This window comes from Heteronotia binoei, chromosome 4, assembly GCF_032191835.1.
Source record: "Heteronotia binoei isolate CCM8104 ecotype False Entrance Well chromosome 4, APGP_CSIRO_Hbin_v1, whole genome shotgun sequence".
In the NCBI taxonomy this organism is placed as follows: domain Eukaryota; kingdom Metazoa; phylum Chordata; class Lepidosauria; order Squamata; family Gekkonidae; genus Heteronotia; species Heteronotia binoei.
The window spans coordinates 99067762-99087807 of record NC_083226.1 but is presented as its reverse complement, the minus strand read 5'-3'; positions in this window follow the sequence as shown (position 1 = coordinate 99087807).

Here is a 20046-nt window from a genome sequence, read left to right as displayed (position 1 = left end):
GTCTTCTAATATCAGTAACACGTCATCGGCAAAGGATTGTACTTTGTATTTTTCCCCGTTGATCTTGGTACCTTTAATTCCATCATCCTCCCTTATTTTTTGTTATTAAGAATTCCAATGTTAAAATGAAGAGCAAGGGAGATAATGGACATCCTTGTCTAGTACCCCGTTCAATTCTTATCGCTTCAGTAAGATGTCCATTAATATTTATTTTTGCATTTTGTTTGGTAAAGATGGCTCTCACTAATTTAATAAAAATTTCACCACATCCAATAGCCACTAATGCTTTTAAAATAAGGTTCCAATTGACGTTATCAAATGCCTTTTCTGCGTCGAGGTCAATGCCTGCGAACTGCTTCTCAGGATGTATCCGATAGTACTCTAGAATATTCATGAAGAATCTTATGTTCTGTCTTATCATTCTCCCGGGAATGAACCCTGTTTGGTCTTCATCAATGACCGTAGATATGACCTTTTTAAGCCTGTTAGAATTGCCACAAATATTTTATAGTCGGCATTTAAAAGCGAGATTGGCCTATAATTACGAATTTCTGTAGAATCTCTCTCTTTCTTATGGATCAACAATATCAATGCCTCACTCCAGGATGGGGGAAAATTAGCTGTTTCTTGTATTTCCTCTACTACACTTTTATAAGGAATCAACAGGATCTCTTCAAATGTTTTAAAAAATTCAGTCGGTAGTCCATCAGGACCAGGTGACTTGTTACTTTTCTGTCTTTTCAATGCCTCTGTTATTTCATGTATGGTGATAACACTCTTTAATCCATCCCGTTGCTCTTTTGTTATTTGCTTAATCCCAACATTTTCGATATACTCCTCCTGAGGTTGTTGTGCGATCTCTTGCTTCTTATAAAGATTCTGATAGAAGTCTTGCACTATTATATTCATTTGGGATTTTTCTGAGATTTCTTCTTTATCTTCATTCTTGAGTGCTCTTATAACTTTTCTCTCTCTTTCCTTTCTTAATTTATATGCTAGCCACCTACTGGTCATTAGCACTTTCAAAATAATTTTGTTTTGTCCACTTCAACTTCTTCTCTAATTCTTCAACCAATAATAGATTTATTTCATGCTGTAGTGCATAAATCTTTACTGTTATTTCTTTTGTGTTTTTAACTTTTTGTTGTTTTTCCAAATGCTTTAATTCCGTTATCAGATCATTATAAGCTTTCCTTCATTCTTTTTTCCTTTTTGTAGTGTAGCTAATAGGATCCCATCCAATGAGCAGTTCACAGGATGGGGAGACCTTATTTTGATAATGAGATCCAGTGCTAAAATATTTTCACCTGCCACTTGTTCAGTTTGTATTCCAGTGATAAATCTGATATCCAGGTTATCAATTGAATATCAAAATCAGTTACAGTTTGTTATAGGTTAGAAAATTTATTTTGCATTGTCTTATGGAAACCTCCCCCAAAGAAAACAGATCCAGTAATGTTACTAATTGCTTTACAAATTGGATGATGGAACATCTTTGGAATGATAAGATGCAGCTTGAGAATTGTCAATTATTCTAGGCTTCAGTTGGGTTACTTTTTTGACCAGCTAATGGCATCTTGCTGTGTTCTGGATTAGTGTGTTCACCTCCAGCCCACTAGTACTGAGCCCAATATTATCTATAATGTTATTACAATATTATCCTTTCTCTTTTTTCATTAAATGTGCTGGTTCCCTGGATCCTGGATTGATTTATATATTAATGAATTTAGAGGCTGATACATGATGCTGGTAGACGACTGGGGAAGGCAATGGCAAATCATCCCATAAAAAAGTTTGCCGTGAAAACATGAAAGTAACGTCACCCGAGAGTCGAAAATGACTGGTGCTTGCAAAGGGGACTACCTTTACTTTTACATGATGCTGGGGTTCTGGGATTGGATCTGAGCTCTAGTAATGTACTTTAGTCCTTTGAAGAAGCAGTACATGTATGAGGGTATTAGAAAGGATCCAGGTCATGGGTGTAGATAATGGAGTGTTAACTATTCCCCAATACCATTTCCTTGATCAAAATTACCACCTAACTGCATTAAGCACAGGTAGGGAAAAATGGAAGCATGAGATGAGAATATTGTCTGCAGTGGTTTACTTTATTAATTAAACTGGCTAGATTTCCTGTTCTATCTGTTCTTTTATTTCATGTGGACAATGATTTTGTACACTTTCAGGATTTCTCTCTCTTTCTCTCTCTATTGTCTTCTGATGTGGTCTATATGAGATTGCATTTACCTTAGGCTTGTTTAAATTATTTGGGTATGTTTCCCCAAAGAAGCACTGTACAGTTAAGCCAACAAAACTGGTGGGTGCCATAGAGTAGCCACAGAGATTGACCACACCCCATTTCCTCAAATGAAACCACAAGGGGTTGAATGGCCTATTCAGATATGGCATGGGAGATCTAGCCAATCCGGGAGGTGACTGGCTGGCCAGGCAGGGCGGCAAATGCCATTACCGAATCAGTCTCTCCCGAAGCAAGCTTGGAAACAGACGTGCACATTGCGGATGGAGCTCTGGTCGGGCCACCACATAACCTGGCTGGATATCAACCCTACGCCTATATGGAACGCTCGCTTCCCCGGGGGGGGGGGGGGGTCATCTGCTACCTGACTCGAGAGCTAAGATTTGGAGGGGGGAATGTGTGGAGATTTTCATGCTATTATTCAGGGATGTGGAGCTGAAGGCAAGTGTCAAGGATGATCAAGAAGATTAAACACATGCAGATTGACAAGAACTTGGCTCTTGGCTTATACCATCTACATGGGGGTGGTGTTGGAGGCCTACCCCAACCTGGGGCCCATGTTGGCAAAATATCAGGACCTCATCCACAGGGCATACAAAGAATACTCCAGGGCAGCTTGGCTACGATATGATGAAATGTTCCGTTCACATGCAGCAATGAACCCTGCCCTCCCTTGGGACAGGGAGCACCAGCAGCTCTGGTCCTAATGCCTGGGCCCTGCAGCAGCGGTGCAGGGCAGATATACTGATAGCGGACACCTAGTAGCATGGTCACATGTTGAGGTGGGGTGAGGAGCTGGCAATAAGTCGTGGGTTGAACCCCGCCTCGTCTGTTGGGACTTCAATGCCATGAAGTGCTCTAGGAAGTCATGCAAATTTAAGCACAACTGCAGCACCTGTGGGGGCTATCACCCAGTGGCTTCATGCAGAAAGGGGGAGGGCTGACAAGCCAGCAAGGACAATGAAGGTGGCTCCAGGAAGGCAAAAGGGGGGCCCCTGGGAAGGGCAAGCAGCCCAATCAAGCTTGAGGTGTTACAAAATTGACTACGAGGGTACCCCTGGAGGAAGGATGCTGTTTACCTGGAAGAGGGGTTCCGGGTGGGGTTCCGCATCCCTTTTGAAGGGGAAAGGAAACACTACATGGCTAAGAACTGACGATCTGTAAGAGGGTTGGAACACATTGTACAGCAGAAAATAAAGAGGTTCTGGAAGGCAGGGAGGCTGGCCCCTTCACAGAACTGCCTATGACTACGCTGTGCATATCTCCCCTAGGGCTGGTGCCTAAGAAATCCCCAGGGGAATACCGGCTGATTCATCACTTATCTCACCCACATGGGAGCTCAGTGAATGATGGGATCCCAGAAGACCTGACCACAGTGTGCTACACATCATTTGATAGTGCAGTGGTGATGATAGCACAGTGTGGGAGGAGTGCACTGATGGGAAAATGTGATATCAAATCGGCATTCTGTCTACTGCCGATCCATACAGGGGGCTTTGAACTGTTGGATTTTGCCTTTGGGGGCAATTCTTCTATGACATGGCCCTGCCCATGCGGTGCTCAATCTCTTGTGCAGCATTTGAGAAATTTAGCTCATTCTTAGAATGGGCTTTCAAGCGCAGGGCAGGCAATTACCTGGTCATGCACTTTTTGGATGATTTCTTGTTCACGGGTGGGGAGGCGGGGACTAATCAATGTTCCAGTTCCATGGATATTTTTCAGAACATGGCCATGGAGCTGGGGGTGCCCCTTGCACAGGAGAAGGTGGAATGTCATACCTGGGCATTTTAATCAACTCTGAAAGGGAGCTCTGTGCCTTGCCGGAAGGCAAGATGGCAAGGCTGGTGACACTGCTTGAACAGGCTTGTTCATGGAAGAGCATGACCCTTAGGGAATGGCAGGTGCTGCTTGACCAGTTGAATTTTGCCTGCAGAGTAATGCGGGCATTCATGCGGAGGGCTTGCGGTGCCCTAAAAGTGGTCTCTAACCCTCAGCACAGAGTGCGAGTCTCTGGAGGGATCGAGGCCGATCTATACATGTGGCCCAGCTTTCTTAAAGGGTACAACGGGGTGTCTTTTTGCCACAGATCTGCATTGCTCGAGGCCTCCTTGCAGATATCCTCAGATGCCTAAGGTAGCCTGGGGTTCTTCATCTTTTTCTAAGAAAGCTGGTTTGCACGGTGCTGGCCACAAGACTGGGCAGTATCTGGCCTCACAAGGGATTTGACTTTTCTTGAATTATTCCCCATGGTGGTGACAGTACACTTATGGCATATCCAGCTTCAGAACAAGGTGGTTAAGTTCTGGTGTGACAACCAGGCCGTGGTGCAGGTGGTTAACAAGCTTACCTCGAGGCTTCTTTAGTCATGAGACTGGTAAGAGCATTTGTGTTGCGCTGTCTCCAGTTTAATATCCTGTTTGTGGCTGAGCATGTGCCAGGCATTCAAAACAACATTGCTGATGCCTTGTCTCGCTTTCAGGGGGAACGGTTCAGGCAGCTGGCCCCAAATGCAAATAAGGACCCAGAGTCAATGCCAGAGGAATTGTGGAGTCTTGGCAGGGTGAAGTCAAAAGGGAAGTCGCAGCATCGCTAGCCCAGGTACAAGGGTGACATACAAAGGGTATCAGAATGCCTTTAAGGGGTTCTGAAATAGTCAAGGGCTTGGGCAGCAGTGGCCAGTGCCAGTGGAACATTTGATGCAGTTTGTGGTTTTCTTGCGGAACAGGGGCCTGGCTGTCCGAACCATTAAGGGCCATCTGGCGGCAATAGCCTTTCAATCAAAATCCAGGGGTTTGGAAGAATGCACAGGAGACTTCAGGTTGAGGCGTATGCTAGAGGCTGGGTCAGGGAAGCACCACCAGTGCTGGATAATAGGCAGCCCTTTACCCCAGAGATTATACAAACACTGCTGCAGTTATCTGGGAACATTTGTACATCACAGTGGGAGGTTGAACTGTTTAAGGTGGCCACATTGGTGGTGTTCTTTGGGACACTGCAAATAAGTGAGCTTGTGGGTAGGTCACAGTGGGACAACAGAGACAGGGCCTTATTGACAACAGAGACAAGCACCCTGAGATATCAGCTATGGAGGGGGGTCCTCAATTGGGCTACCTAGAGGCTTGGCAGTCCGGGTGGCTTGGTTGGGGGCCTCTTTGGGATTGGGAGAGCATACGACCAGCCCTAAGGCTTTGCAGTCGTGGACTGGGGGCATGTGTGCCCATCCCCTCTATGCACTGGTGTGCAGGCTGTGATGGGTAGGGTCTGGAAGTTTCTGGACCTGGCCCGAGCTGGGGTGGATTTACCCTGTCAGAAAGCTTGCTTTGCGAGCTCAAGGCAACCCATGCTTTATGATGTATGTAATGGTGCAGATCAACTTTTGTGTAAATAAAGTCCCAGTTTAACCCATAACTTGTGTGGTGTTTCATTTGAGGGGTGGGTGGGCTAAAGCTGCCTGCCATGGCATGAACAAAAACAATGCAAACAGATATTGTAACATGTTTCCTTGCATATAGAGAGGTTCAATGTACCACATCTCAGTACCACATGTCATATAATGTATCTGGCCCATCTTGATTTTTTGAAGAATGTAACATGTCTGTTGTTGATCTGCAATAATTCCATTAAACCCCACCTGCACCCACATTTTCAACCTGGATTAGTGAGTATGATTTCAGGGCTGTTTCTTCTGGTCAGGCTTCATATAGGAGAGTTGGCCTTTTAAACAGTTTTAAACCTCCTTGGGGAGGCAAGTCAAGATCCTTGAAAGTTTTAAAATGGTCAATATTTTTCATCAGTTCTTACTGGAGTTCAATTATTATTCTGACTCAATTGTTATATTTGTGGTTTGTAATCAGAAATTCTATTTCATATAGTTAGGTTTAATCTACTCTGATCTTCTATATATTAGAAACAGTTTTATAATTCAGACTGTCAAGATCAGACTCAGGGTGATGCTTCCATTACATGGTAGATAATGATTGATATGACAAGGGGGGGATTTTGAATCCTGACTGCTGCCACCAATTATGAGATGGGCATGACCGATTTAACCAACACTCCACTAAATTGATCACTCTGTCACTATTTCTGTATTCAAAATTTACCCCTCAGACAATGGCACAGTAGACAAAGGGAAGGATTAAACAAAACTGTCAGAGAAGGGGGTTAATATGTATATAGGGGTTTGGGCTTTAGCAGATATAAGCAGAATTTTAAAACTGCATACAGAACACTTGTAAGGTGACTGGCTACACATATTATAGTGTTTCTCTGAAAGTTGCTTCACTTTTCTTAAAGATTTAAAGTATCTTTCTGGTTTAACTTTTCACAACTGGACTATATTTCTAGTTAACATTCCACTTCACAATTTCACACACACCTGAATGCCCTATGCTTTGTCCCAATAGGTAAAAGACCAAGGTCTTCACACTAGACATTCTCCTAGTAGCACTATCGTTACTATCTGCCCATTCAGACTAGTAACCTGGGTGTTTGGCTCCTTTTGAGGACTTTGTACAATTGCCTCAAAATTCCTTTTCCAAAGCCTGATCTGCCAGCCTTTCAGTCTCTCCCCCCTCCATCTTTGGACACTAAACTTCATAAAGGGACTGTTTTGCCCCTCAAGATGTATTTATCTGTGACAAACACAGAGACTGTTCTTCTCTTCTGAGAGCAGTCTCTCACCAGGGTCTCTAAGAATTAAAACCCCACTTCATTGGTTCTGCATTGGACTCTGTCTTGTGACTTTTGTCACTCTTGAGACCATCTCCAAAAGACCATTGCTCTCTTCAACTCCCTTCAGCTCCATGATTGATGTTTTCAACTGCCTAACTGCCACTCTCCCTTGACAGTTCAAAGCAGTCCACCAATGAGAGTGAGTTCTATCAGATGTCACTCAATGGTCCTTAGCATGCATATTGCTGCTGTTTGTCACTGTTGATGATTCTGATATTTTAATACTAGGCTGAGCCCTATTTCCCCAATCTTTTAAACCATGAAAATAAAGTTGCAGCCCATTTTAAAATCTGTTTATGCCTTAGTCATCTCGGGCAAATCCTTAGTAATGATGAACAAGACAAAAATAACTTTAAACAGAATAATTAGGTTTCTAATTTCATTGTATTTTGGTACATTTACATTTCACCAAAATAATTGTGCTTTGCCACTTTTTCTTTGACCAACATTTATATCCCAATCTTAGGATTTGTTTTCTTATTTAAAATGAGCTCTTCAAAGGAGTAGATGCCGTGCCACCGGCCATATCAAAGGTGGTAAGCCCAGATGCAGAGCGCTCTGATTGAAGGGGGCGGGGGGGGGGGCGGTGACACAACATAGTGCTGCCTTGCAGTGCCATGAAGGGTGGGTGTCAGTAGCAGCTGAGGCTAAGGCAGAGATGGCGGCAGGGGGTGGGGGTGGGCAGTCAGACTGCCTGGGGTGCCACATGCTCTTGGGTCAGTGCTGGTCTTAGTAGACCGTACATTGAACATGAGTCAGCAGTGTGATGCGGTTGCTAAAAAGGTAGATGAGATTTTGGACTGTATCAACAGAAGTATAGTGTCCAGATCACACACAAAATTTACTGTGCTCTGGTTAGACTTCTGATGGTAAGGAAGGCTTTTTTTCCCTTTGCCCTCCCTCCCTCTCTCTCTCTCTCTCTCTCTCTCTCTCCTTCCTTCCTTCCTTCCTTCCTTCCTTCCTTCCTTCCTTCCTTCCTTCCTTCCTTCCTTCCTTCCTTCCTTCCTTCCTTCCTTTTTTACTGAATGAAACTTTTCTGTTCATCATACTGTTATTGCAGACATAGGAGCTCTGCCAATGAAAACTTGGCACCCCCAGTTGTAGCCAGGTGACCTTCTATGAGATTTCTGTGTGAGTGAGTGAGAGTAAGAGGTGTGGGGCAGAAAGAGATTATTGGAGATTACTGCATTATATCTCAACAGCACTGGAAGAAATGGTACTATGAACGTGGCACCATTTTACTGGTTCTGCTTTTAACAGCTGTCTGACACCAAAATTTAATTCCTCCTGTAGATATTAAAAAGAATGAAAGTAGTTCACTGACTAAGTATCTGCACAACAGTTTGCTTTTAAAGGCATTGGAAACACAGCCAGTAAAAAGCTGCAAACCCCTCATAAATATCCTTTTTGGTATAACTGCAGAAAAGCTTGCATGAACATCATATAACTTGAAATTAATTCATTAATTCATGCAGTACAATTCTCTGCTACCTTTCACAGCAATTTCCTAGTGTTTCAGCCAAGGAAAAGTATGAAAAATGGCTGTCAAAAGATTTTCTTGAACCCAAGCAAGCTTGGTTGTAGCTTGAGGCAGGGTTCCAGTAGTAGCAGCTGAAGGAAGGGCCTACTAAATGTGTCAGCATATTTTGAGGTAGAGCAGCTGCCAGGGCCCAGTGTGGGTGGCACACAGTGCTGGCATTCCTGACGGCAATGGCAACAACACTCCCAATTGCATACACTGGCCAGTGCTGTTGAGAAAGGGATGTGTAGGTGGTGCAGGCAATTGAACATGGGCAGTAGGAGTGCTTGCAAGCTGGAGAAGAATACACAAACAGATAGGTGCATGCAGGTGTGGGGGTAAAAAGACAGGACTGCCCACTTTCCATCCCAATTTTGGCTCAGCATGAGTTTTAGAGAGATTTTTCTGAAAATGAATTTACTTACAAATAAGGCAGGTTTGGGGGAGTGCCCTGGAAGTGACATCACAGGAAAAGGTGGAGTTTTGGTTCAATGTGCCCCGGAAGTGACATCACTTGGTTCTTGACACCACCGAAAATGACATAATTCCTGTCTCCCAGCTCCATCCCCAAAGTCTCCTGGCTCCACCCCAAATTTTAGAGGGCCATGAAGGAGAAGTGTAAAAATAACTGGGCCACGGGAAAGAAAAGTTTGGGAAATCCTGACCTAGAGTATTGTGTTCAGTTTTGAGCACCACAATTTAAGAAAGATGTTGACATGTCCAAAGGATGTTGACAAGCTGTAATATGTCCTCCACAATTTAGAAATGACTTGCTGTTTAGTCAGTTCTTACATCATCATCATCACCACCACCTCCACCCAATCTCAGCCAAGGCCAGGTTCTGGGCAATGTTCAAAAAAATTCCACCTTTGAAATCAATTATATTAGTGGTAGTATAGAGATAGGCAATCAGTTCGAATATTGCAGTTATCCTCTACACATTATTCAGTGGGCTAGAGAGTGAGCAACAAATGTGAATATGAAGAATCTTTTAAATAATAGAAATAGGGAACAACAGCAGAACAGGATCACTTGTGCATTTCAGTATTCCACAAGGGCATATTCCATTAAGAAGATCATAGAGAATATTGGTGTGTTATGGAGGACATTCCTAGATCTCCAGTGGCACCAAAGACTTGATTTAAAAGGACCCAGAATATTTGGGATGTCTTGATAAGACTGGATTTCAGTTGTGCATCATGTAAACCTCCTGAACCTAGGGGACATTTTTGATGTCATTTGTGTACAGCATGGTCCATGAGTTTGTATCAGCAGGACCTCTGGTGGATGTGTAAATGGACTATGACTTGGTGAATGACTGTTTGTCATATGTGAATGACTGTCTTGGCTGGTTAAGACCTGTAGAGATGGAGTATGAGCTCCCCTGTATGAGATTGTTAATTTATCCCTGACATCAGGGGTTATCCCAGGGGAGCTGAGGGGGCAGTGGTGTGTCTGCTCTTAAAGAAGCCATTTTTGTGTATTGGTTAACTACTGCCCAGCACGGAATCTTCCATTTCTGGATAAGGTAGTGGACAGAGCCGTGGTCAAACAGCTGCCGGCTTTCCTGGATGACACCTTTATCCTTCTAGTCTGGCTTCTGCCCTGGCCATGGGAACAAGATGGTGCTGGTCACCCTTACAGGCAACCTCTGGAGGCACCTGAATTGAGATGGGTTGCTGCTGTTGCTACTTTCTGATCTGACAGCAGTGTTTGACACAGTCAACCATGATCTTCTGATCTACTGCTTCACCAACTTGGGGATTTGAGGGATTGCCTTACATTGGCTCTCCTTTCTTTAAGGTCAGGGACAGAGTGGTGCTAGGGGAGAGGGTCTCCCCACAATTTCCATTGGATTATTCTCATTGAGTTATTCTCTCCCTGACATTATTTAACATCTACATGAGCCCTCTCACCCAGCTAATCCAGGAGTTTGGGCCTGGGTGCCATAAATATGCTAATGACACCCAGCTATATCTGTTAGTATATAGTTGGCCAAATGCAGCCCCAGATGTCTTGGATTGGGCACTGAGGGCTGTGGCTGGTTGGTTGCAGCACAGTTGGTTGAAGTTGAATCCATTGCAGATGGAAGTCCTTTACCTGAGTTTAGATATGGGAATCTGGCTCCTGGCCCTGGTGTAAACCAAATTGCCCTCAAAAGAGGTTGGCGAATTAAAGTGGTGGGCAACTATGGCTCAGCAAGATACAGAATCTATGTATACAGGAGATGATCTCCAGAATTTCCCTTTAACTAACGAGAATATTTGACTAAAATAAAAATGATATTTATTGGAAAAATAAGTCAAGCATACAAGAAAATAAATTCATTCAACATTCATACAGACCTAGGAAAAGCAGTAAGAAATTGATAGGGGTAACACAGTCAAGGTTATACTATTACATATCGTAGTCTTCAGTTGAAGCTCTAATAGTGATGAAAAAGGAAGTGGGAAGCAAGACTAATCCAGTGAATCTTACTATTGGGTTAATCTATGGAGTTACTATTGGGTTACTATGGGGTGAATCTATGCAGCAGGGTAGGGATACTGTCAGATACACACCTGAGGAACCATGGGTTATACCTTTTAAGGACTATCCTGTGCCCTCAGGGTTGAGGTCAGATGGTCTATGACACCGGGTCAGGTGGCCTATGATGCTGGGACATGTGGCATGTGATTAAAGAAAAGGGGAGGCTCCATGATGACATTTGGAAAGTAACAGGAGATTATGGGATTAACTATACTAAACAAAGCTATCTACAGTGACAATATAGGGCCGAATTGTTATCTAAAGTGACACCCAACCTACACAATGGCATTGCTCTCTGGGTTGGGGTTGGCCTTTGTCTTCTTCCCATCTCAGCTGGCACAGTTTTTTGTAAGGTGTATAGCTTGGAATGTCTGCCAGGATGCACATAGAGAAAAGCTTGATTGGTTTATGGAAATGTCCGGATTGCACATTGAGTTTGTGGGGCTCCCGCTTTGCTCTCATGGTATCCGAAGATGCAGGAAGATGGCCGCTGATGTTGTTAGCCCTTGCAATGGCTCCCATCAGGAGGGCTGAAAACCGCATAGTTGGGCAGCTCATGGTGGCCACATGATCTCTTGTTCTGAAGAGCCGGGGACTTGCGCATGATAGCAGGCTGGGAGTCCTCTTGCCAGGTTTGGGCTCATCCATGAAGGCATTGCTTTTGGGACTTAAGCAACTCACATAGGCCTAGTAGCAAGCTGGTGACTCGGCCTATGCCCAAGTTTAGATGTGTGTAAATTGGAAGTCCAGGTGTCCTGGCACCCACGCCAGAAATCATGATGTCCATATAAGTGTGAGAAGGGGGCTGCGGCTGACACTGGGTGTTAGGCTTCCCAACCCTCCCACCCTGGCGGGGGACCCCAGGTTTTCCAGCCTCTTCCCCTGCTCCCCAAAAAAACGGAAGCGGGGGGAGGGGGAGGTAGAGATGAAGAGAAAAGAAAGAGACGCTCTTTGCCTTCCTTGCTGACGTCGTGCGACTTCCTCCCAGAGCGTGGAGCTCCGTTCACCCTGGGCTTCTGGGAAATCACTTCCCCTTCTGCTCAGAGTGGTAGCAGCGTGTAGCGCGTGCACGAAGGGGATCATGGGAGGTGTTGCTAGATCTTTGGTTGCCAGGCTGTGGCCGATATAATGTAGGGAAAGATAGTGCCGGTGGCTGGACTAGGGCATCTTCCCTCGAGCAAGCCGAGATAGTATTGCTGGGATGAGAAAGAGGAACGAGTCCGTCACCTTGGAGCATGAGCGCTTCGCCACTTCGGCGCTGGCTGCCACTTCTTCTCCTTCCCAATCCACGCAGTTGGACAAGGGCTTCAGCCTGAGACCGAGCCTGCGTCTGCCTGGCAGCGCCTGCCCCGCCGGAGATTCCGGCATGAAGCGACCGCTTGGCAGGTGAGGGACCCCTTCACAAGACTGCGTTGCTATAGCAACCCGGCCTTGCTCTCCTCCCTCCCTGCCAGCCTCCCTGGCAGAGCCAGCCTGACCTCGGCCTTGTTGTTTCCAAGGTGACGGGCGGCTAAATCGAAGTCACCACTCCAGCCTTCTTTCCTTTCCCACCCACCCATTTGGACCTTGGCATCGCTATGGCAACCCTTCCCAGAGCTCCATAATAGTTGCCTTTCGTCTAACCCCATTAGGGTGTCTTTATGTCATCCTCCTCTTCCTCTCGTCTCGACAGAGGGTAACTCTGGACGGTATGGGGTGTGTGTGAGGCCACCCCCAATTGTGCAGTGAGGCCTGGTCTGAGGATAATACACAGTTTCTGAACAGAGTGGCCTTGGCGACTTCCTTGTGTATCTTTCCCACAATGGTGCACTTGGTTTACAGGCTGCACCTGCAGACCCAGAATGGGGTGTGCAAGCCTGTGGTATCATGTAAGAGCTTTCGTTTTAGTTTCTCCAAGAGGGAGAAAGCAGGTTAAATACATATGGTTCTGTGTGTATGTATGTATATATATCGAGAGCCAGTTTGGTGTAGTGGTTAAATGCGTGGACTCTTATCTGGGAGAACCGGGTTTGATTCCCCACTCCTCCACTTGCACCTGCTGGAATGGCCTTGGGCTAACCATAGCTCTGGCAGAGGTTGTCCTTGGAAGGCAGCTGCTGTGAGAGCCCTCACAGGGTGTCTGTTGTGGGGGGAGAAGATATAGGAGATTGTAAGCAGCTCTGAGTCTCTGATTCAGGGAGAAGGGCAGGGTATAAATCTGCAATTCTTCTTCTCCTTTTCAGGTGTGTTTATGTGGATTTTGACATGGCTTCTGAACTCTGAAGCATCTAGAAATACCCAAATATAAACAGATAAAAGGGTGTTTTCAGATTGGAAAAAAATCCTAAATAAAGCCTTTACTTTATTGTCATTATTCCAAAGGAGTAATTGCTAGTTTGCTGTAGCAAAAATGAGTCTTGTGACACCTTAAATACTAACAACGGTTTTCAGAATAACTTCATTTTCACTGCTAAGGTTTGTTTGAGTATTGTAGCCTTTCATTATGGGTCATAAACCTCCTGAACCAGAGTTATGGAAGGGACGGTGGCTCAGTGGTAGAGCATCTGCTTGGTAAGCAGAAGGTCCCAGGTTCAATCCCTGGCATCTCCAAAAAAGGGTCCAGGCAAATAGGTGTGAAAAACCTCAGCTTGAGACCCTGGAGAGCTGCTGCCAGTCTGAGTAGACAATACTGACTTTGATGGACCAAGGATCTGATTCAGTATAAGGCAGCTTCATATGTTCATATATGTTTATACATATGGCTGGGCTGCTTAGGGCGGTGTGGCGGCATGGCTTTGGCCTTTCAGGTTGGGATGTGGCGTTGGCGCCATCGCGCCCTCCTCGGCGCCACTCCACTCTGCTCGGGCCGCAGTCTCCCGCGGCAGCAGCAGGTGAGTGTCCCTGGCTGGCCTGGTGGTAGTGGGGCCTTTAGACCACTTTCCACTCCTGACTTGTCATAGAAAAAGGAAAACCAGCAGTAATAGGATTGAGTTTGGGAGGGAGAAGAACGGAAGGAGACCTGTTGATTTTTACCTATGCAGAATAAAATAGGTCAAAATGCCTAAGATTTATCACTGTTTCCCCCCTCTTCATCTTGTCTGCTGTAGACCAGGGTTCCCCCCCCCCCCAATCTTGTTAAGCCTATGGGCATTTCTGAAATTTTGAGAATAGGGAATGCATACCATCACAAAATGGCTGCCAAAGAATACTGAGGTAATCTACTTCAGTTTTAATCTGCAGGATCTGCTTCAGTTCAGTTCAGTTCAGGACCAGGGGGTCCAATTCTATGAGCCCCAAAAGAAGGTGCCTCATCCTTCATTATTTCCTATGGAAGGAAGGCATTGAAAAGGTGTGCGGTCCCTTTAAATGTGACGGCCAGAACTCCCTTTGGAGTTCCATTATGTTTGTCACAGCCTTGATCTTGGCTCCGCCCCTAATGTCTCCTGGCTCCACCCCCAAAGTCCCCAGATATTTCTTGAATTGGATTTGGCAACCCTACTGGGTGTGGCATTATTGACGTGATCCCAGGTTTTAGAGCCTAGGTGTGATTCTGGATGCCTCACTATCGATGGATGCCCATGTCACAGCAGTTGCCAAATCAGCCTTTTTCATCTTTGGCAGGTTTGGCAACTAGTCCCTAACCTCTCTGCCTATGACTAAGCTACAGTGATCTATGCAACAGTCACTTCCAACTAGTGCAGAATGTGGCAGCATGCCTGCTGCCTGTGATGCTTCCATGGATGCAGATTCAGCCAGTGCTGTGCAGGTTGCACTGCCTGCTGATAGAGTTCTGGATCCATTTCAAGGTGTTGGCTTTAACTGTTAAGGCCCTGAGCTGCCAGGGACCACCTCTCCCCTTATGTACCCGAAGAACCTTATGATTGACTGACCAACATCTGCCGGTAATCCCTGGCCTAAAAGATGTCTGTCTAGCCTCAACCAGGGCCAGGGCCTTCTCAGCCCTGACCCCAACCTGGTGGAATGAGCTCCCCATAGAGATCAGGGCCCTGTGGGACTTGTTACAGTTCTGTAGGGCCTGTAAAATGGAACTGTTCCACCAGGCTTTTAGTGGATGTCCAATATGGTTGAACCACCATGAAACTGCTTGTTTGTTTGGCTCTGATAACTCGGGAACCCACTGATCATACCACAGTTATTTATTAAAATCTGAAACAGGCCCAGGGCTCACAATTTTAGAATGCCATCTTAATATTGTTTACTGTGATTTTAATTTATGTGATTAAGTTTATTTAGACATGGTTTATTGTATGAACCCTTCTGTTGTAACCCACCCTGAGCCCACTTTGATGGGGAAGATGGGATAGAAACTGAATAAATAAATAAATATTGTGGAATATTCCTTAATTGAGTTCTTGGATGTGAAATCCCCCCTCCCGTTTGATGATATTCTATTGTGAATTATTTGTTAAAATTGTTTGAATTTCATAAAAAATACACGATTTTTTTAAATATTAGAATTTACTGATAAAAATTTAGTTCTTTCCGTTTTTGTGAGTGGTTTTTTGTTCTTTGGTCCTAATATTTACAGTGTATCTCCCTTTATTTGATGCTATGAACTTAGGCAGATTATGAGGGGGTAGCAGAAAGGGTTGCATCATTGTTTAGTTCTCATGGCCCTTCCTTATATGCCCAGAGAAATGCAAATTGCCACTTTGAGGTCAGGAAGCAATTTTCTCCAGGCCTGTTTGGTCAGGGGTCCTGGAAGGGTTTGGAGTTTGGGTGTTTTTGGGGTTTTTTGCCATCTTCTGTACATGGATTGGGGTTACTGGAGGTCAGGGGGAGGGTAGTTGTGGATTTTCTGCATTGTTCAGGGAGTTGGAATGGATGACCCTGGAGGTCCCTTCCAATTCTATGTTAATCCACAGGCTAATAAATACATTTTAAAGGTTATTTAAATCTTTATCAAACCATAATATGTGAAATAGCCACTGGATAGACAATGACTGTGATCTTTTTGTTCTACAAGGGAGAACAAAAATACTCTCTGGAGTTAATTTGTTGAAGGGAAAATGCTAGCTTTTTCAAATAAGGGAATCTCTGAGGTCTCTGTATTTTTTAAAAAAATCATTTCTTAAAAGTTATTAGATGAAGACAGGCCAAATAAAATGTCACATTATAACACATGATCTCTAATTATTTTTTCTGCATCCTACTGCTCCTTCTTATACCACCTGATTAAAAACTCAGTACAAGGATACACTTAGAATTCCTAACAATTCATTTTGAAAAGCTGGTTTCTACGAATCATATTTATTTCTTTGCAGATAAATTGTTTGCAATTTTCCAGATTATACCTCCAAAACTAAAATAGCTGTCACAGTTTAATTGGCCTCCGCTCACTTGATATGTCCTCCTACAGAGGCGTCCTAAAGGCAGAGTCAAGGACAATAAAGGTTGAAGCATGAAACTTACCAACAGATCAGATCTATCAGAAAAAGAATCAGTTAACTGGAAATCTCTACATGATGTTTAACTATATCATTTTGCCAAAGAACTAAATAAAAGTTGAGCACTGGCTAATATGGGGATATCTCACACTGTGTTCTGGCTGTGTTCTATTCAATACTGCAGTCTGGCATTCTGGTTCTTCACTATGTGGCAGAATTCTTTAAGGACCAGAGAAGAGAGCATACAGATTAACACGATTTCCTAAAAAGGTAATAGTTTCAATCCAAGCATCAGTTTGTGGGGAAATTTATTCCATTTTACAATTTCATTGGGACCCTCAGGGCCAGCCCTAGGGTGCATAGTACCCCAGGCAAACTTACTGCCTGTGTGCCCCCTCCCCCTTGCAGCAGCACCCCTGGACCGCCCACTCCCCTCTTCTCTGAGGTGCTGCAATGCAGTGCCGTACTCTGCTCTGCCCATCAGCACGTTCTGAGAAGCAATACCAGCCTCGTGCTTACCAGCTTCAGTGGGCATCAGTAGAGTGCTCTCTCATAATAGAGAGCAAAACAAGGCTTCACTCCCCCTCCCTCCCTGTTCTGGAAGGGAGGGGTGAGAGAAGCCTCTTCCTACTCTCTAGTAAGAGAACGGTCTACTGCAATGCCCGCCAAAGCGAGTAAAGACTAGACTAGCATCGCTTCTCTGAGCACGCTGGGGGGGGGCAGTGGGCAGGCCACCTTCAGCCCCCCCATGGCATGCTCATAGGAGTAACCCTAGTCTCATCCTTACCCACTTCAGTGGGCATCACAGTAGACCAGTCTGTTAATAGAGAGCAGGAAGAGGCTTCGTTCACCCCTCCATTCCAGAAAAGGAAGGGAGGGGGGGGATTGAAGCCTTGTTCTGCTCTCTATTAAGGAAGAGTGCTCTACTGATGCCCGCCAAAGTGGGTAAGCACGAGGCTGGCCTCACTCCTTTGAATGTGCCAGCGGGGAAGGTGGCCTGCTGAATGCCCCTGCTGTGAATCTGCGACCACGGCAATTAGGCATTTGTCTTGAGTGCTGGGAGGGGGGAGAGTCCAATTCAGTGTCCCTTAGTGCCCTAGGCAAATGCCTAATTTGCCTAGTGGGCAGGCCGGCTCTGGGGACCCTCAAGGTGATTTACAAACCAAGACTGAAATCACTACACACAAACACACACCCTAACACCCCTACGTCTCTATATAATAGAGTTGCCATTGGCATGAGTAACATTTATGGTAAACTTTAATGGTCACTGGAACAAACTGGATACCAGAGTATCACCCGATGCATCAACTTCACTTTCAGTTTGCACCAAAAGTGGCAGTAGGAGCAATCACATGCAAGATTTGGCCTGACCAAGCCACACCTCCCCTCTGAATTTAATGTGCACAATCACATGCACACATCCATCTCCTGTGTCCCACTTGTACCTACCTTGTCTGAGGACCGGCTGGAACCAGATCTATTAGCGATCCCCAAGCTGAGGAAGGCTAGATTAAAGTCCATCAGAGAGAGAGCCTTCTCAATTGCTGCCCTCTATTGGTGGAATCAACTGCCAGAAGAGGTTAGGGCCTTGTGGGACCTCACCCAGTTCCGCAAGGCCTGTAAGACAACACTATTCCAGCAGACCTTTAACTGATCTGGAATGACTGATATGGTGTAACTGATGTACATCTAATATATACTGAATGTCATCTGAAGTGAGATAATACCAAATATGATTAGCACCAGATTTTTTAAATTGTTTTAATTTTTCAATTTGTTTTAATTGTTTAATTGCTTAATTGTACAATTGTTCTGATTTTACTGGTTGTGAGCCGCCCTGAGCCTGCTTCGGCAGGGAGGGTGGGATATAAATCGCTACCGGGAACTTTCTCATAGCAAACCTCTAAAATATATCTAGGGCACATTCCCTTGCTGTCTGAATGGCCAGGCATGCACTGCAGCTGCCCCATACTAGCCTGGCATGCCCAGGAGCCGTCTGAATGCTCCTCTTGTGCGTGTGCAGCCTGTAACTCTCCTGGCAGCAAGGTGGGGGCTGTGTGAATGCTATGGCATGGATCAAAGAGAACAGATTTTTCCAGAGTTGGGATACTGCTGAGCCAAATCTCTAGTGTGATCTCACCCAGTGTAACATGGTGGGGGAGGGGATGCCAATCCCCTCCTTTCCCCCCTGACTAGCAGGACAGATAACTTCCCTATACCTGGCCACAAACATATAACTTTCCAATAACTGGTCAGACACATTCCCATAATTATAGGTTCTCCCTTTCAGTCTGTTATGGTTATGGAAACAGCTGGTTCATACTACAGTTTATTCATTTAGTTGTCATGGATAAACTATGGTTACTGTTTTGTGTACACTGCCAGTTAATTTAGGAATGCCTGCAACAATGGAATTCCCACTGCTCAAACAGTAGAAAATTGATTTTGCTCTGATTCCCCACAAAATGGAGGCACCAGACTTGGGGACAGGGAGGGGAAAGAGGAAAGGGCTGCTTCCTGAAGAGAGAACAGAAGACTACTAAAAGCTATTCCTTCATTGTTTGGCATGTTAGTTTGCTGTGGAGCTCCTCACCTCTTCCCTTCCTGTGGCAACAATGTGGGATTAGCCATTTTCTTTCAGACCAAGAAGGGATTTTTTGGGGATCCTATATGATTGGCTGGGAAGGTTGGCAAACACCCAGAGGCATTCAGTTATGGGGTGAGGCACCCAAATCAGCCACTTATGGATGCTGCATAATAGATCACTGCTATCATCACTCTGCCTACATGACAAAGATGGAAGATGATGAGAGGAGCAAATCCCAGGAGAATAAGCCAGGCTGCAACTCAACTAACAAAGGAGGGTGTTGGTTCCTGCATTGTGCAGGGGCATGGACTAGATGACCCTGTAGACCCCTTCCAACGCTATGATTCTATGATTCTCCTTACACTAGCCAGAATATGTAGTTCCCATTTACTGAAATCACAGCACAGACAGCTGTACTTTTTTATGCTAAACTTCTCCTTCATTTGTAATAAGAATTATATCCAGGACAAAGAGTGCTATAACAAAAGAGCAGTATTTATAGGAGGTATTATTGCTCATAATCAGAGTTTAATAGAAATCAGTGTTTATAGGAGGTTTTGCTGCACATAATAAGCATTCTGTGCATATGAATCTTTTTAACTCACAGCAACACCACTGAGTTGCACTATATAATTCATAAGTGGTGGAATACCATCTGGTTGTCCCTAACATTTCAGGCAACCATGCCCCTTCATTTTTCCTTTCACTTGACAAGAGCTGTAAACTATGTACACATACTTGTATGTAAGCCCCAGTCAGTGCAATGTGCTGAACATTAAAGTGAATGCTGTTTTTATAATTCTCACAGGCATCTTTATTAATGTTAAAAACAATTTTTGTATTACCCTGGCATTTATGATTTGGCATACTTATTGGTCCACGGTGTTCTTGAGAGAGTTAATTTCTTTTACTGTCACGGTCATTAATCCCAAAAAATTAAACTTTCAGAGCCAAATCACTATAACTGGTACTCTTTCTGAATCTGAACCTAATCCATTTACCTTTATGCTGTTGAAGGCTTTCACAGCTG